The sequence below is a fragment of the Petaurus breviceps genome, unplaced genomic scaffold, assembly GCF_028583685.1.
Source record: "Petaurus breviceps papuanus isolate PSGF00001 unplaced genomic scaffold, PetGlider_PUasm1.0 225, whole genome shotgun sequence".
Lineage (NCBI taxonomy): Eukaryota > Metazoa > Chordata > Mammalia > Diprotodontia > Petauridae > Petaurus > Petaurus breviceps.
The window spans coordinates 1,645,949-1,665,980 of record NW_027185889.1 but is presented as its reverse complement, the minus strand read 5'-3'; the positions used below and the strand labels follow the sequence as shown (position 1 = coordinate 1,665,980).

Genomic DNA, 20,032 nt, shown 5'->3' with positions numbered 1-20,032 from the left:
GAGAGAGAGAGAGAGAGAGAGAGAGAGAGAGAGAGAGAGAGAGAGAGGCTTGATATCTCTCAGTTTAGAAGAATCAAGCTACCATAAAGTTTAATCAGAAAACCAAATTATGGATCCTAAAGAAGGATAAGTATCGCTTGATAATGGAATGCAGCAAAGGCAATCCTGTGTCAGAACAATATATATTCACAAGTCTCCATCTACAGAAATCTAAGCTTTCATCTCTTAAAAATTGAATTTCTGAGCTTTCTTGTTGCAAAGCTAACCTTGACAACATAAATTGATGCACTTTTTGTCTATTTTGATCCACTGTCAAATAGTCTGAAACAATATTACCAAGACAAGTGCAAAATTCCTTTTTATTCATCCTAATGGGGTGTTAAATTTGAAGTCTAATTATACATTCTAGCATTGTTAAACACCTTGCTGTTAATTATTGCACTAGAAACCAGAGATATGCAGTTAATGCACTGAGAACAGGTTACGTTTATGTGCAATTCTTTCCTTTCTTTCAAGGGAAATATTGCGATTAAAGGGACATTTATACCCTATATAGGGTATTCATACTCTGTACAATGGAAAAGTCACTCTCTGGTCCTGATAATAATTGAAGCTTAGATGTTTGTAGCTCTTGAAGATTTAAAGAACATATTAATATATTATTTCATTTAATCTTCACCTGAACCTTGTAAAGTAAGCTATTATTAAGTAGGATTGAGCTATTAAAGTAAGATATTATTATGGGCATTTTACAGATTAAGAGACTAAAGCAGAAAGGCCAAGTGACCTATTCAGGTTTAGAGAGCTGGTAAATTTATGAGATGGCATTCAGAAGAGGATAGTGGAAAATGTGTTGTTCTTTGACAAAAATAAACCAACATTTACAATCTGCATTAGATGTTTATTAGCAATGTGACTGTAGGATCATCAGTTTCCTCATCAGTAAAAAGAGCAAAGATCCCAAAGGCGATGTGAGTAAAGTCTATATGCAAAACTAAATGTGATTTGAATAGGAAGTAATTATTTATTCTCATTCATTCCAGTTTAGGAGAAATATTCTGGAGAGAACATTAAAAGTATTTAATATTAATTCAATATGCATTCACATATGTATATATATAGATAGAGATGTATACACGTATGCACTGAATTTATAGATACAATGCATATATAATGAATATATGCATGTATATATGCATAATATAGTTTGGAGATGATACATGGATAGATTATAGATAGATAGATAGATAGATAGATAGATAGATAGATAGATAGATAGATAGATAGAGCTACAATATATATAGGCCAAGTTCACAAGCTTCTCCAGGATAGTGGCAAGGAGAGTTGTAAGATGACTGGTTTCCTGGAGACCACAAGGGTGTGGTCTCCATGTTAGAAATGCTGAGGCATTTCCTTGATGCCATTGCTATTTTAGACATTATTTTTCTTTGCTATTAGTAGATAAAAAAGTGACATCTGTGTGTGTGTGTGTATATTCATGTGGACAAATATATGTATGCATGTGGGTGCATATATACACATATGTATATATACATGTGTATACATACACATACTTGCACCTTCTTTTTGTCAGTAGAATTGAAACTCCTGGAGGATAGGTGCTACTTCAATTTTGTCTTTTGTAATTAATAAATGTTTTTCTTGAGCGATCTTCAAGATGTCCTAAACAATGTTTGGTGATTGTCTGATGCCTTTAATGCTGAGAAGTTGTGAAAGGAGTTATAACAACTCATATTCCCCTTTCTTCATTGAAAAATGTTTCCAGTTTTCAATAACTCTCTATTTAAGATAAGAACCTTAATAAGGAGGGAGAGGCAGTATAAACTATACTATTGTTTTATACTTGTAATGAACTTATTCCTTTATCCCCACCAGTAGCAAATAATCAAGAATTTCATTTATCTACACTTTCTAAATAGAGATTATCAATCAATATTTTAACAAATTTAAAATAACTTTCCTTGGAAATTTTGTCCTTATCTAAAATTAAAATAGGGAATAACAATTCTTTTTTGTGAGATTCCTTCAGGGATATATTGAAAGTATTAACAGCCTCCAAATTCACCTCTTCTAAGCAGCTCTGATGGATTAATACCATCTATTTCTAATCACTCCATCATTCTGGGCCCCTAAGCACTTATAGACTTACTATATAAGCATCAAATTAATCACACTTCTGAGTATTTCTTTATTCTTTCATCTTTAAAAGTAAGTTATATTCTGTCTCCTTAAGTAGACAATAATACCCTCAAGGCTGGGTACTGTGTCTTCATTCCTTTTGTATCAAGACTCATCCTGTCACATTAACTTTTTACACTTTGAGTGTGAAATATCTGGCACAGTTGTTGTTTAGTCATTTTTCAGGTGTGTTGGACTCTTTCTGATTCTTTTTGGGGTTTTATTGACAAAGATACTGGAGTTGTTTTGCCATTTAATTCTCCAGCTCATTTTACATATGGGGAAACTAAGGCAAACAGGATTAAATGACTTTCATGTTTCACTTAGCTAATAACTGTCTGAGGCCAGATTTGAATTTAAGAAGAGGAGTTCTCCTGATGCCAGGACCAGCATTCTATCCACTGCTCCACCAACTGCCCACATGCCCACCATATCTGCTATAGAACGAAAAATACATTAATGGCTTCAGAAAAACAAAATAATCCAGAAACTCTGTCCAAAACTTATTGAGATAAATAACTCTACTTAGATATACTGCATAGCTTTGACTCCAGTTAGGCCATATTTGTCTATAAAATTCATTTGTTTTTTTGTACTGTGATCCATATAAAACCATAGTTAATTCATAAGGGCATTCAGGAATTTCATTTTCAGAGACCCACCATGATGCCACTGTGCTTTAGAGTGAAGGGAACATATTCCCTAACACACTGGTCTGAACTATGTTATGGTCTCATGATATTTAATATCAAAGGGACTTCATAATGAAGGAGATTTCCTTAGGGAGGCAGACACAAAAACTGAGATGAATAGGGACAAGGAGAGATGGAAAAAGCTTACAGAAGTCTCAGTATACCACAAAGTCTGTCACCACCTCCCAAGGCCATTTCCATTTGATGTGGTTCACCTATAAAACTTAAAAGATCTGACTTCCATTCTACTCATACTCTAATGAATTACCATGGCTTGGGGGTAGCTACAACTCAATAGGCTGTACATCAGAACATTTGCTCTGAAGCTCCTTCAAGTCAAAAAGGTTTCACATGTAATGTTGACAAAGAATGTATGTCTTCCAACCTAGGATCAACATAGGTAAGTTTGGAGCAACTTATTATTGGGTTAGCTAAAGTGACAAATTTGTATACCAAAGTAATCCTCGAAGACCATCTATTAAGACATAGAGTAGTTGTGATACTCAAGAGTTTGAGATAGACCCCATACTTATAAAATAATAAGGCATTGATGGACAAAACTATGATTGCTTCCACTAAAGTTCTCCTCTAATGAGTTCCTGTTCCAAAGAATTATCCCAAGTGTGAGACCAATAGTCCTACATATTTGATTTGAGGATCATAGACAACCCCCACCTTTTTTGAATACATTGTTGGATTTGTGATCTCTTCGTTTTCAGTTTTCCTACAAGAATGCAGATTAATAGTCAACCGCATTTTTCTTATTCTATGAAATATTTGTCTTGATGTTCTCATAAATCCACCAGCCAATGTAGTACAGAGGCTCACTATCAAATGCCCCTTTTCTTGCTAAGATGTTGGGTCAGTTTCTTTTGGGGTCATAATTTCCTTTAAATATTTGTCCTACTTCTTCACTGGTAATATGGTACACTTTACCCATTACAAGTAGTAAACAATTCTTAACTTTAGTTCTTCCTAGACTAAGGTATTCTGTGGTTTGTAATGATCATAAAAATGATCATAAAATTCATAGATAAAGGCTGTTGTTCAAAACCCCATGCAATTTCCCAAGGCAATTCAGTCACTCTCCTCTTCCTAGTCTTCCATGGCCTCAGTTCATTTTCATCTCTTGTGGGCCAACACTCTGACTTGTATATTTGATAGCATTGCCTGGACTGGATGATATGAATTCTTTATACATTTGGCTTTTCGCTGCAATCATGAGGAGGCAACTTACATTTTTTGTAGATTGTTATACAATGAGTATATCCAGGGCATTTACAAAAGAAAAAAAAAGATCAATTTGGAAGGGCACTACAATTAAGAGAGGCAGAAAATAATAAATTTGAAGAGATTAAATATCTAATAATTATTGTGGGTGTTGTAGGAATGGCAACTTATAAAGGCCCTGAGTCCATATTCTATTAATTACTGATTGTTTAAATATTTGGAGAATTGCTTAATTTCTCCGAGACTGAATTTCTCCATTTATAAAATGAGAGTATAAAACAAATAATGACTAAACCTTCCTCCACTAAAAATACATTAATTAGAAAATGGAAAAATAAATAATGGTATGTTAATATATGGAACTTTTGAGTAATAAGAAATGGTGAATATGAAAAATATAGAGAAATATAGAAAAATATTTAATGTACTGGTAAAGAATGAAGCTAATAGACATAGGTATACACTATGTACAATGACTACAAAAAAAGTAAATGGAATAAAAAACATCAAAAGCAAACAGCAAACTAGAAAGCTATATAATTATAATAATCAGCCTTGATCAGAAGAAGACATGATGAAATGAGTCTCCTTCCCTTCTTGGCAGTGGTGCCAAACTAGAGGTTAGGAATATATATATACCATCAAACTCAAGGGATGTGTTGACTAAGTTGTTTAATTTTTTCCTCTTTCTCTTTTTTTTTCTTTTCTTGCAAATGATAGCTCTGCAGAGGGGAGACTTTTTTAAAATAAAGTTAATGTAAAGCCAAAACACATCAATAAAATGTATTTCTTAATGTGTGGATAATATATGCACTATCTACTTTATAGGACTATCTTGTGAATCAAATGAGATACATCATATGGAAGCACTAAGTACCCAAGTACAATAAAATGAGGTTTGCCTGTATCCAGTTACAATCCTCTTTTACTGATAGTCTTTGTCAAGCCTTCTTAATTATAGTGACTTCCTTCTGTTAATTGTTTTCTATTTTTCCTGTATATATCTTGTTTTGTATAAATTTGTCCCATCGGATTGTGAGCTTAAGTTGAAGAATTGTCTTTTTGTCATTTTTAAGAACAGCAGTTACCAGTATCTTGCACATAGAAGATATTTAATAAGTGTGTGTTGATTGATGATTTTGTAAAACATAAAGAATACCAACCTTCAATTTCTGCTTTATACAAATGTCAGTCAGTGATTCACTGATTCATACACTGAGCAACCATTCTGTGTGTGCAAGGAATAGTGCTGCATAACTTGGGAATAAAATGATCATAAAAGGCTAAGGCATAGTCCCTGCCCTGGAGAAAGTGGTAAATATTTCATTAAGTGGAGGTAGCAAGGGTAGGGGTTGAGAAGTCATTCTTCACAATTGGATTAGCATGATCAATGGATGGGAGACCAATAAATATAGAGTACATTTAAGAAATTATGACTAGTTCAGTGTATATTGAATGTAGAGAATTTATAGTCAAGATTTCTTAACCATAAGTTCATGATCTTTAAAATTGATAACTATGTTCCAATATAAATGTTTTTTTAAATCCTATGTATTTTATTTTATGCATGTAAACAAGCCTTATTCTGAGATGTCCATAGAATTCACCAGACTAGAGGCTTCCCCCTTTCAAACTTGAGGCCAGGAAGTTGGTGGGGGACAGCAGACTCCACAAGGCTCTAGCACCCCAGCCCAGCCCTCTACAACCTCTTACCTCCCAATCTCTGCCAGCTAGCAGTCTCCTTCCAGGGTCTTCTTGCCCCTTTCCTTGTTCAGCATTATTGGAGACCTGGAGCACAGTTGGTGCATCTCAGAGCAGACCTCAGAACTGATTTAGCATACCATCACTCTCTCATCCCCCATCCTGGGACAGGCCATAATGAGCTGATTGCTCCTTATACTATGCTCCAGATTGGGAAAACTTGAACCAGGAAGCAGGTATCTAGCCACATCCAGGTGCTGGCCTGTCATAGAGCTCAGGAGATCCAAGCCAAGTTAAAGGATCAGGCAGCTAAGGACAAAGCCCTACAGAATATGGCTATCATGCCATCTGCTCAGATCATCTCTGCTACAGCCTTCCACAACAAAATGACCCTTACCCAGGGACCAGCCTACCAGCATTCTCAGGTTTTGGCAAGGAACTTTGTCAGACCAAGCCAGAACTTCCCGTGAAACTTTTCTCTCAGCAAACCTATGCTGTTCAGCCTCTGCTCCATTTACCAGGGTTTGAATCTCCTGCTGGGTCCACCCTGTTACCATCAACCCCTCCATGGCAAAGCCAAAGTGTGGCCATGTCAAAGCTCTGGATATTGGAGTTCTCTGCCTTCTTGGAGCAGCAACAAGACCCAGACACATATAACAAGTACCTGTTTGTATATGTTGGCCAGTCCAGTTCCAGCTACAGTGACCCCTACCTCAAAGCGGTGGACATCCACCAGATCTATGACAAATTCCCTGATAAGAAAGGAGGAATCAAAGAGCTCTTTGAACAAGGCCCCTCAAATGCCTTCTTCCTTGTCAAGTTCTGGGCTGATCTCAACACCACATCAAGGACAAAGGTAGGTCTTTTTATGGTGTCTCCAGTCAGTATGAAAGTCCTGAGAACATGATCATCACCTGCTCCACCAAAGTTTGCTCCTTTGGAAAACAGGTTGTGGAGAAAATAGAGAGAGAGTACACCCACAGTGAGAATGGCCACTACTCCTACCGAATTCACTGGTCCCCTCTTTGTTGATCTTATGATCAGCTTCATCCATAAGATAAAGAACCTGCCAGAGAAATACATGATGAGCAATGTATTGGAGAATTTCACTATTCTGCAGGTGGTGACCAACAGAGATACCCAGGAAACCTTACTGTGTATTGCATATTTATTTGAAATGTCTACAAGTGAGTATGTAGCTCAACATCAGATCTAGCACCTGGTGAAAGAATAAGAGACTTGGGGATGGAGAACAAGAGTCAGGCTGTGTGTGTACCGGGAAATTAGGGAGATCTGCTCTATGTCTGAAGTTCAGAATCAAGAAGAGAAAATCCTCCCCCCCCCACCCCAAGAGCAAACAAAATCCCCTAACCTCAAATAAACTCGATACGTTAAAAAAACGAATTCACCAGACTCAGCAAGGAATTTGTTACTAAATACATGAATGAATGAATGAATGAATGAATGAATAAATGAATGAATGAATAAGAAAAATTTTAATTATAGGAGATTTCAGAAGGAATGATTATGTGAGCAAGTTGGTGCCAGACTGTGGAAAATCTTGTTAAAAGGCTAAGAGGTTTTGAAAATTATGCAAGACACCACTGGGAGGTATCAGAGATTTTCATGGAGGGGAAAAGCATGATGAGATCCAACATTACCTTTGTTTGATGATAATGAAATTGTCAATCAATAATTTTTTATTTTAATATCCTCATTATATATTGGTGCCTGTCTTCAGTTATAAAATCACATTTCTTTAAGTGATTAAATCCAACCCCCGTGAGATTTTAAAACATAATGTGGAAAACTGTGCTCATCCACAATGAATAATCTTAAATCATGCATTTTAGAATCATGCAAGACAGTTTGATAGGGAACATTCCTTTAAGGCATGTTTACAGTATTAATTTTTCTACTCATCATAAGAATTCAGAATATTCAGGAGTAATGGACCTTTAGTATTGATTCTCCTACTGATTTTTAGATCAGGTAATTCCACAAATGAATCACATTTTACTTCATTGTCTTTTCTACTGCAATTAGATTGTATATGTTAGTATTGAAAGTTCTAGACTAGTAACAAATCATTCCATTTATCTTGCAACTGTCAGTCTACAACCAGGTTGGCAGATTCCCCAAGGGAAAAGGAGATAGGGAAATTACTAGTGACAGAATATATTTCAGCCACAAGATTGCAGCTGAGATGTGTTTACCTTTTAAAAGACTTATGAAAAAAAGCCCTGAGGGAGCAGAACCAATATGGCAATGTAGAAGCAGGAAAACTCCCTGCGCTGCCCCCATAACCACCTCAAATACCTATGAAAAATGACTCTAAATGAACTTTAGAATTACAGAACCCAAAAAGTGACAGGGAGAAACTTCCTGCTGAAGTCAGCCCAGCAGGCAGACAGGAAGGGTCCATTGTAGTGTGCTGGGAACAGAGCCCAGCTCCTTGTGAGTTGATTTTAGCCCCAGGGCTGCCTGGACTGTGGAGCAGACTTCAGGACAGTGGATCACCAGCAGCTGTGATGGTTTCCAGATTTATCAACCCATGAATGCCAAAGACAAAGCAAGAGGTCAGTGGACTTTGGAAAAGGGGTCCAGGAGTGCAGTCCAGCCTCTGCCACAGGAGGGAGAAGCAGCTGAAGTGCAGCAGCCACAACGACATGCCTGCTTCAGAGCCCCAGGCCTGCACACTGTAGGGGGACCAAGTAACTTGTCTAAGAGGCAATCACTCTTGCTTTAACCTGCTTGGATCTGGATAGCTGTCTAGTGTGGAGGTCCTGGGGTACATGACCAGGTGACAGAGCAAGTGAAGGCTTCAGACAGGGCACCCAACTAATAGCTCCAGCAGCTGTAAAAACCCCAGCAATTTGGGACAAAGCTCTCCTCTCTGGAAGCAGAGTTCTACTGTGGCAAAAAGCTCAAAAGACATGAGTGGCAACACGAGCAAGCAAAGGAAGAAAGCATAGCAGTCAAACCTTAGATTCCTGTTTTGTGGACAAAAAGGATCAAAGCATGGAAGAGAAGACAACAAAGTCAGAACTCCTGTACCAAAAGCTTCCCAGAAAAATATGAATTGTTTACATGCCATAGAGGAGCTTAAGAAGGACTTTGAAAACCAAATAAAAAAAGTGGAGGAAAAACTGGAAAGAGAAATGAAAATGATGCAAGAAAATCAGGAACAGAGGGTCAATAACCTGACTGAAGAAAATCATACCTTAAAAAATAGACTAATTCAAATGGCAAAAGAGGCTCAGAAAGCCAATGAGGAGAAGAATGCCTTAAAAAGCCAAATTTGCCAGATGGAGAAAGAATCTCAAAATCTCAGTGAAAAGAATAATTCCTTCAGAATTAGATTGGAGCAAATGGAAGCTAATGACTTTATGAGAAATCAAGATACTATTAAACAGACCCAAACATATGAAAAAAAAATAGAAGGCAATGTGAAATATCTCATTGGAAAAACCACTGACCTGGAAAATAGATACAAGAGAGATAATTTAAAAATTATTGGACTACCTGAAAGTCATGATAAAAAAAAGAACCTAGAACTTATCCTTCAAGAAATTCTCAAGGAAAATTGCCCTGATGTTTTAGAACCAGAGGGCAAAATAGAGATTGAAAGATCCCCCCCAAAAAACTCCTAGGAATATTATAGCCAGGTTCTGGAGTTCCCAGATCAAGGAGACAATAATAAAAGCAGCCAGGAAGAAACAATTTGAATATTGTGGAAATACAATCCAGATAATCTGTCAGCTTCTATATTGAGGTATTGAAGGGCTTGGAATATGATATTCTGGATGTCAAAGGAGCTGGGATTAAAAAAAAAAAGAATTACCTACCCAGAAAAGCTAAGTATCATATTTCTTTTTTTTTTAAAGCAATTGGGGTTAAGTAACTTTCTCAAGGTTACACAGCCAGTTATTTCTGGGTGTGGTGCTAAGTATCAAAGCCCAGATTCAATCCCCAGGTCATCCCAACACTGGGGCCGGTGCTCTTACTCGCTGAGCCACCTGTCCTCCCCTTAAGTATTATGTTTCAGTGGAAAATATGGTCATTCAATGAAATAGAGCACTTTCAAGCATTCTTGATGAAAAAACCAGAATTGAATAGAAAATTTAACTAATTATTTAATAATTTAACTAAAATTAATAAGAATCAAGAGTAGCATGAGAAGGTAAACATGGAAAAGAAATCATAAGGAACTTATTAAAATTGAACTATTTTCACTCCTACATGGTAAAATGATCATTGTAACTTATGAAACTTTTCTCAGTATGAGAATAGTTGAAGGGAATATAAATGTGTGTGTATATGTGTGTGTGTGAGTATGTATACATACGTATAAATATGTCCATATAGGAGGGTCTATGGGCATATGAATACATATGTGAGTGTGTGTACATATGTGTACAAGTATACATAGACAGAGGGGACAGGACCAATTGAATAAGAAGGGATGACATTTAAAAGATGAAATTGAGAGGTGAGAGAGGAAAATAATGAAACGAGATTGGGAGAGACAAAATGGGGTAAATTATCTCATATAAAAGAGTCAAGGGAAAACTGTTACAATGGAGGGGAACAACAGGAAAGCAAATGGGAATGAGTCAACCTTACGCTCATTGTATTTTGCTTAAGGAGGGCATGACACACACACTAAATTAGGTATCTCAACCTACAGGAGAGTAGGGGGGGAAGGGGAAAAGAGGGTGTATGATGGAGGGGAGGGGTCGTTGGGGGGAGTTAAAAGCACACACTTTTGAAAAGGGACAGGGTCAAAGTAGAGAATAGAACAAGTAGGGGTGGGATAGGATGGAGGGAAGTGTAGTCAGTCTTTCACAATATATCCACTATGGAAATGTTTTGCTTCGCTACACATGTACAACCTATATTGAATTGCCTCTCCTTACAGTAAGGGTGGGTGACAAGGGAGGAAGGGAAAAAAATCTGGATTATAAAATTTTAAAATCAAACATTTAATAAATAATAATATTATTATTTCTTTTTACATGCAACTGGGTAATGATATACAGGCTCTGGGGTATAGAGATCCATTTTGCCCTACTGGGAAGTCAGAGGGGGAAAGGGGGTAGATATAAGAGAGAGCAGATTGGGGGAAGAGGTATACAGTGGGATCACTGTTTAGGAGTGGTGGGTAGGGGGATGATGGAGAGAAAATGTGTAACTCAAAATCTTGCAGAAATAAATGATGTAAACTATAAATAAACATAAAAAGACCACTGAGTTATTTTTATCTAGACAATTCTATGAAAGTTATTCTTGACATTTATATTTACATTATTTTAAATACAGTATTATTCTCAAAAATTGATGGGTTACTTTGTCAACTACATTGAATTATTGGTGTCTGACCATATAAGAAATAAGTTAAGGATTCTTTACAAAGGTAGTAGGCTATATTTAACAATACCTCCTCATGAGTTTGATTATATAGGTAACACTTGTCCCAAAGTCCATTGGTATGAAACTCTCTCTTTTTTTCCTGGAAATGAATGCCTTGATGTAACACATGGATCAGGAGGAGTTGGAAAGAGGGAGAGAGGTTCAATTATTATCACCCTTCATTTGGATTCTTCAATATTCAAGTCATTTAAGGTACTTCTTGCTTCCAGCTGAAAGATGGAAGATGAAAACCCTACTTCAGCTTACTGAAGTAAAAGACTGGGAAGTCATGAGAGGAACCAGCAGTCTCTATCAGGTCCTTGACCCTAGCTTGCTATATTAGAAACTTCACTGATTCTTTTCTTGGGTGAATCTCCCTCTCTCCTGGTTGAACTAAATTGTCTTTCTTTCAATGGAAGAGCTTCTTCACTATGTATTTTCTGCTATATATTATCCTGTGAATCTTCCCTGATTTCTGTTTTGCTATGATTTGGATAAATTGGTATCATTGTTATTTGCTATGCATGTTCATCTTGGAAGCAATGTTAGGTTAGAGAGGGTCTTTGGATATAAAGCATTGCTTTGTCCCAATAATGATGTGATGATAAAAAAAAAACTTCATTAGGTGGTGCAAAATGATTGTAATGGGAGAAGAGGAAAGGAGGAGGCAGGAAAGAGTAAATTACATCACACGGAGAGGCACCAAAACATATTACAGTAGAGGGAAAGAAGGGAGGAACTTTACTTTTGTCTGAATTTTACTCTCATTTGTTTTGGCTCAAGGAGAGAATAACATACTCAGGTACAAAAATCTAACTAGGCCTACACATAGTAGAAGGGGAAAGAGGAAAGAAAAGGGATGAAGAGATAAAAGGGATGGACGAAGTGGGAAAGGAAAAGGAAAGGAAGAGGGGTTTATAGAAGGGCAGATTGAAGGGGGCAGCGGTCAAAAGCAAAACTCTAGTGAGGAAAGAAAGGGAGAAAAGAGAAAGAAAAGCATAAAATGGTGGGGGGATAGGATGAAGAGAAAGCCACAAATAGTAATAGTAATCATCATTGCAAATGTGAATAAGATGAACTCTCCCATAAAATGGTAGCAGATAGCAAAATGGATTAGAAAACATAATCCTACAATATGTTGCTTACAAGAAATTGATTTGAAACAGAGTGATACACACAGGGTAAACAAAAAAGACGGGAGTAGAATATATTATGCTTCACCTGAAGTAAAAAAAAAAATCAGGGATAGTGATCCTGATGTCAGACAAAATAAAAATTAAAAAAATCTAATTAAAAGACATAAGAAAGGAAACTATATCCTGCTAAAAGGCACAATAGACAATGAAGTAATATCATTGCTAAACATATATGCAACAAGTGGTATAGCATCCAAATTCTTGGAGGAAAAACAAGCCAGCAAAACTATACTAATAGGGGCCTCAAACTCTCCCTCTATGAATTAGATAAATCTAACCACAAAATAAAAAAGAAAGAAGTTAAGGAGGTGAATAGAATTTAACAAAAGTTAGATATGGTAGACCTCTGGAGAAAATTGAATGGGGATAGAAAGAATTATACTTTGTTATTCTCAGTGGTACATGGCACCTACACAAAAACTGACAATGTACTAGGGCATAAAAACTCACAATCCAATGGATAAAGGCAGAAATATTAAATGCATCCTTTTCCAGATCATGATGCAATAAAGATTATGTGTAATAAGGGGACATGGAAAGACAAACCAAAAATTAATTGGAAACTAAATAATTTAACCATAAAGAATGAGTAGGTCAAACAACAAATCATAGAAACAAAACTTTTTTCAAGGGAATGACGAGACGACATACCAAAATTTATAGGATGCAGCAAAAGCAGTTCTTAGGGGAAGTTTTATATCTCTGGATGCTTACATGAATAAAATAGAAAAATAAGAGATCAGTGAATTGGGCATGAAACTAAAAAAAGTTAGAAAAAGAACAAATTAAAAATCCCAATTAAATATTAAATAAGAAATACTGAAAACAAAAGACAGATTAATAAAATTGAAATTAAGGAAAGTATGGGAACTAATAAATAAAACTAAGAGCTAGATTTATGAAAAAAATAAAAGAGATAAACATTTGGTTACACTGATTTTTAAAAAAGAAGAAAACCAAATTAGCAGTATCAAAAATGAAAAGGGTGTATTCACTACCAATGAAGAGGAAATTGATATAATACAATAATCAATATTGGTGCAGTGAATAGAATACTTGCCCTAGAGTAAGGAGGACTTGAGTTCAAATCTGCGTCAGACATTTGACACACTTACTAGCTGTGTGCCCTTGGGCAAGTCCCTTAAACCCAATTGCCCTGCCCTCCCACCTCTAAAAAAGCAAAAAAATAAATCAACCAATAATCAGTAATAAAAAAACTATTTTGCCCAACTGTGTGCCAATATATTTGACAAACACAGTGAAATGGATGAAAATTTACAAAATTATAAATTTCCCAGATTAACAGAAGAGGAAGTACAACACTTAAATAACCCCATTGCAGAAAAAGAAATTGAACAAGATATCAACGAAATCCCTAGGAAAAAAATCTCCAGGGTAAAATGTATTTACAACAAAATCTATCAAACATTTGAAGATCAATTAACTCCAATACTACATAGACTTTTTTGGGAAAATGGAAGAAGAAGGAGCCCTCTCAAATTATTTTTATGATACAAACATGGTACTGATAACCAAACCAGGAAGAATCAGTAAGAAAATTATATACTAATTTCCCTAATGAATATAGGTGCAAAAAAATTAAATTAAAGCATTAGCAAAAATATCACAAGAATTATATACATGATTTGGCTGGATTCATACCAGGAATGTAGGAATGGTTCAATTTTAGTAAAACTGTTAACATAATTGATCATATCAACAACAAACCTAACAGAAAACTTATTATTATTTCAATAGATGTAGAAAAAGCTTTTGACAAAATACAACATCCATTCCTTCTAAAAACAGTAGAGAGTATATGAATAAATTGAACTTTCCTTAAAAATAATAAGTAGCATCTACTTAAAAACATCAGCAAATATTACATTTAATGGGGATAAGCTGGAAGCATTTCCAGTAAGGTCGGGGATGAAAGAAGAATGTCAGTTACGCCCACTGTTATTCAATATATTACTAGAAACATTAACTTCAACAATAATAGAAAAAAGAAGTTGAAGGAATTATAAAAGGAAAAGAAGAAACTAAGCTATCATTCTTTGCAGATGGTATGATCATATACTTAGAGAATCCTAGAAAATGAAATAAAATTATTTGAAATAATAAACAACTTTAGCAAATTTGCAGGATATAAAATAAACCCCCATAAATCACCATTATTTCTATATTTCTATTCATTATTTCTAACAAAGATCAAAAGTAAAAAATAGAAAGAGAAATTCCATTTAAAATTCATGTAGACATTATAAAACATTTGGGAGTCTACCTGACAAAACAAATCTAGGAACTATATGAACATAATTACAAAACACTATTCACAAAAATAAAGACAGATCTAAATAATGGGGAAAATATCAGTGCTTGTGGGTATACCAAGGTAATACAATTAAAATAACGATTCTACCTAAATTAACTTACATATGCAGTGCCATCCAATAAAATTACTAAAATATTTTATAGAGCAATTAAAAATAACAAAATTCATCTAAAAGAACAAAAGGTCCAGAATATCTAGGGAATTAATGAAAAGAAGTGCTAGGTAAGGGGGCCTAGTCATACCAGATGTTAAACTGTATTGTAAAGCAGCACTCATCTTAACTCCTTGGAACTGGCTAAGAAATAGAGTGGCAGATTAGGGGAATAGGTTAGGTACACAAAACACAGCAGTCAGTGACTTTATATTCTACTGTTTGATAAACACTAAGACCCCCAGCTTCTGGGATAAGAGCTCATTATTTGACAAAAACTGCTGGGAAAACTAGAAAATAATGTGGCAGAAACTGGGCAGAAACTAATATCTCACACTGTATAACAAAAACAAGTGAAAATGGGTACATAATTTAGTGATAAAGGCTGATATTATCAGCAAACTGGGAGAGCAAAGAATCACTTACCTGTCAGATTTATGAAAAATGGAGGAATTTGTGACCAAACAAGAGAACATTATGAATGCAAAATGGATAATTTTGTTTTCAGTAAATTGAAAAGGTTTTTCACAAACAAAGCCAATGCAACCAAGATTAGGAGGAAAAGAGAAAATTGAGAAATAATTTTTACATCCAGTGTTCCTGATAAAGACCTTATTTCTAAAATGTATAGAGAATTGAGACAAATTCATAAGAATACGAGACATTCCACAATTGATAAATGGTCAAAGGAAATTTTCATAAGAAGGAATTAAAGCTATCTATACTCATAAGAGAAAATGCTCTAAATCTCTATAGATTAGAGAAAAGCAAATCAAAACAACTCTTGGGTACCACATCGCACCTATCAGATTGGGTACCATGACAAACAGGAAAATTATAAATACTGTGGAAGATGTGGGAAAATTGGAATATTAATTCATTGTTGGTGAAGTTATGAACTGATCTAGTCATTCTGCAGAGCAATTTGGAACTATGCTCAAAAAAACTATAAAAATGTGCACACCCTTTGACCTAGCAATACCTCTTCTAGGGCTGTATCCCAAAGAGATCCTATTAACAGGAAAATGATCCACATGTACAAAAATACTTATAGCAGTTCTTTTGTGGTGGTCAAGAACTGGAAATTTAGGGGATGTCCATCAATTGGGGAATGGCTGATCAAGTTGTAGCATATAGATGTAATGGAATATTATTTGTTATAAGAAATGACGAGCAGAAGGACTTCAGAATAACCTGGAAAGACTTATGTGAATTGATCCCGAGTGAAGTAAACAGAACCAGGAGAACAATGTACACAGTAAAAGCTACATTGTGCAATTGACTGACTGATAGTTACTTCTCAGTACTGCAAGGACCTAAAACAACTCCGAAAGACTCATGACAGAAAATTCTATCCATATCCAGAGAAATTAATGTGGAGTCTGAATGTAGATAGAACCATACCACTTACCACTTCCATGCTCTCTCTCTCTCTCTCTCTCTCTCTCTCTCTCTTTTCTTTCATGGATGCTCCCATTCATTCTATTTCTTCTATGCAATATGACTATTGTGGAAATACGTTTAATAAGAATGTATATCTAGAGCCTATTTTAGCCCAGTTCTCTGAGGAGAGAAGAGTGGTGCCTAGTTCCGACATCCTGTGTCCCATCCTAGTAGGAATTTAAATCACCTTTGGAAAAAGGTGGAGGGAAAAGAATCTAGAGATGTCTATTCTTGCACTCTTCAAGTCATACAAAATACCCTCATAAAAGCAGGGTACAGATCTTGCTATACTTGGGACCTCACCATGAAGTTTTCCCTCTTATTATATTTTTCCCATCACATAGCATTTGCTAGGAGTATATTGGTATGGGGAAATACAAATACAGAAATTCCCTGCAGCTATACTGATCAAAACTTTATGATATCTGAGATACACCTGAGAAAGTAAGGCATTAAATGAGTTAACCATGATCATATAGGTAGTACCTCTCAGTGGCATGTCATAAACTCAGGTCTTTCCAAATCCAAGTCTGGTCACCTACCCACTATGCCTTCTTGTCTCTTGTACTAAAATATTATCCTCCTGGAAAATTAGTTGCTATCAATCAATCAAAGCAACTACTATGTTCCAAGCACTATACTAGGCACGGATGATACAAAGGTGTAAAAAAGTAAGAAACAAAAAGTGATATAAAGGATCTTATAATCAACTGAGAGACACAAAATGTACATTAATAATATGCCAAATCAATACAAATACCAATACAACACAGATAATGTACCAAATCAAATAAGACAGGGTGAGGTAGGCAAGCAGGAAGCTAGGAAGACCAGGGAATATGTCATAGAAATTAAATGAGAGCTTCCTTATAGGCCATTCAAAAACTAAATTATTACTGTCAAGTGACTGCTTCCTTTAGTGAGCTAGAGTCAGAAGAGTAAAAGTATAGTCTCAGATATGTATGAACTTTCTGATATCCACCAGTTTAACTCTCAGAGCAAGAGTCTCCATGTCCATAAATAGCATTAACAACAATAAGAATATCCTGCTACTATAGCAGGACTACCTTGAAGGAAGTGCTTTATAAACCATAAAATGACGTAGAAATATGAGTCATTATTAGAATTGCTCAGAATTAAAGGTACTTTTAGCACTTACAAAACAAAAATAAAACCTGTTCCTTATTTTTCTTTCATCCGGGAGGTTGTAATTTTAGCTATAATACAGATGCTATTCTCTTATCTAATCGAAGGGTTGGGGGGGTGTTGAGAAAGCCAAGGCCATCCTGTAGACTGGTGCTAGCCAAGATAACCAAACTTCCATCATTCTCAAAGACAGACGGTGAATCTGTCAGCAGTAGCATTCTGTACAACAATAGTCCAGATGCTTTTAAGCCCTTCATGAGAAGCTGTTCCTCCCCTGAAGTGCACCAATGGGCAACATGCCAGAACAAGATCCCTGAGGCAATTAGCTGCCTCTGAATTCAACTCCACCTGTCCAGGAAGTCAAATGAATGCAGCTTATTTGGGTCATACACCATTTAATGCAAAGAGTCTGTTCTATCTTTATCATAATGTCAGCTTTCTACATCCAGCTTTCTACAATGCCATAATGTCAGCTTTCTACAATCCAGCTATGTACTAATAAGAAACCACTGTGACCTTTATTGTTCACAATAGAAACTTTTCTACTTCTTTATGGATGAAGTGTGTTTTATTTGTCAATGAAGAAAAAAAAACTGTAGACATAATAATCATGTGTCTTTTAATTATCCTGCATCTTCCCAGTTGCCATGAATAGAAAGCCTAATAAGGCTGATATTTATAGACCTTCAGCTGCAAATTGAGCTCCAGAGAATGTGGAACACATATCAGACCATGAGCATAAGTGCTTTACAATATCACTGACGTTTTGCTTAAGATGATTATAATATACCATTAAACTAATAATGGAAATGAAAGGTTATGTCACACAAAACAATGTAAATTCTACAAAAGAAAAAAAATATTAAGAAATGTTATAGGGAAAATATACCTATAACATACATATAGAGGTGGCCTACAGATGCAGAGGCAGGCCTGGAAGGCGCGGCCCACAGAAGTAGAGGCTGGCCCGGAAGGCGCCTGATCAACTCAGAGTGCAAGTCTTCCCACCAACCACAAGGGTCACTACCAGGACTATCACCAAAGGTCTGGGACTGGAAAGAGCAAGGGAAGAACCAAATGCAGGGGCCCCTGTCCAGGACAGCAAATACTCCTGGGGCTACCAATTATTAGTGCAGAGATTAAAAAATAAAAATAAAAGAGTCCCTATCAGGACCTCCAAAGACCAGAATGCCAGAGGGAAACTCACCTGCTCCAACCCACCCCCTCTGACCCTGAAAACCTAGTAACTATTTCCCCAGGGCAAAACCCTCTAAAGTAAAGGCTTCGGATCCCTAGGGGAAGGGCATGGCTAGGGCCCTGCCTCAAAATGGGTAGAAAGCAGGCTACAAAGACAAAGAATCTGGAGTCCTACTATCCTCAGAGGGAGGAACCAACCTCAGAGGGAGACAATGTGGACTCCACACCCAAAGCTGAAACATCAACAGGGAATGGGTCCCAAGCACAGAAAACTCTCCTAGATGACATCAAAAGGAACTTTGAAAACCAAATGAGAGAGATAGAAGACAAAATGAATAATTCTCTCAAAACCAAAATTTCAGAGTTAGAAAAACATCATAACGAAGAAAGCATCACTCTAAAAAGAAAAGTGTATGATATGGAAGAGGAGCTCCAAAAATTAACCAAGGAAAATGAATTGCTAAAAAATAGAGTCAACCAAATTGAAAAAAATAACTCTATGAGGAACCAAGAATTAGTCAAATAAAACAACAAGAATGAAAAATTAGGAAAAGAGGTAAAATACCTCCAAGAAAAAATAACTGACCTGGAAAACAGATCCAGGAGAGACAATCTGAAAATCATAGGCCTACCAGAAAATGATGATGAAAAAATGAGCCTGGATAACATTCTCCAAGAGCCCTTTAAGGAAAACTTCCCTGAGATACTAGAATCTGAGGGTAAAAGAGAAATCGAGAGAATCCACCGGACACTTGCTGAAAGAGATCCTTAATTGAAAAGTCCCCGAAATGTTGTGTCCAAACTCCAGAAATACCAGGTAAAAGAGAAAATATTTCAAACGACCAGAAAGAAACAATTCAAATATCTAGGGTCCACAGTGAGGATCTCATGGGATTTGGCAGCCTCTACACTGAAAGATCGGAGGCAGTGGAATACAATTTTCTGGAAGGCAAAAGAGCTTGGGTTACAACCAAGGATCACATACCCAGTGAGACTGAGCATATTCGTCCAGGCAAACAGATGGTCATTCAACAATATAACAGAGTTCCAGACCTTCCTGATAAAAAAGCCAGAACTCAATGTAAAATTCAAACTCCAATTAAGAGATGAAACAGTGACATAGAAAGGCAAACAAGGAAAACACACACACACACACACACACACACACACACACACACTGCTATTTGATAAGAGCAAACTGGTTATAGACAAGTAGAGGGTATGAGTATGAAATATACAAAATGATGACTTAAAAACATCTTATTAAGGGCTACAAAAGGACTACAATGGAAGAAGAGGAATGAATGAAGTGGAAAAGGGTAAATTATGC

General features: G+C 36.1%; 1 pseudogene; it reads left to right on the top strand.

Moving 5' to 3' along the window:
* Nucleotides 1-6,139: 6,139 nt before the first annotated feature.
* On the top strand, nt 6,140-7,056 carry LOC138166592 (transcriptional enhancer factor TEF-3 pseudogene; annotated as a pseudogene).
* The last annotated feature ends 12,976 nt before the right edge of the window (nt 7,057-20,032 follow it).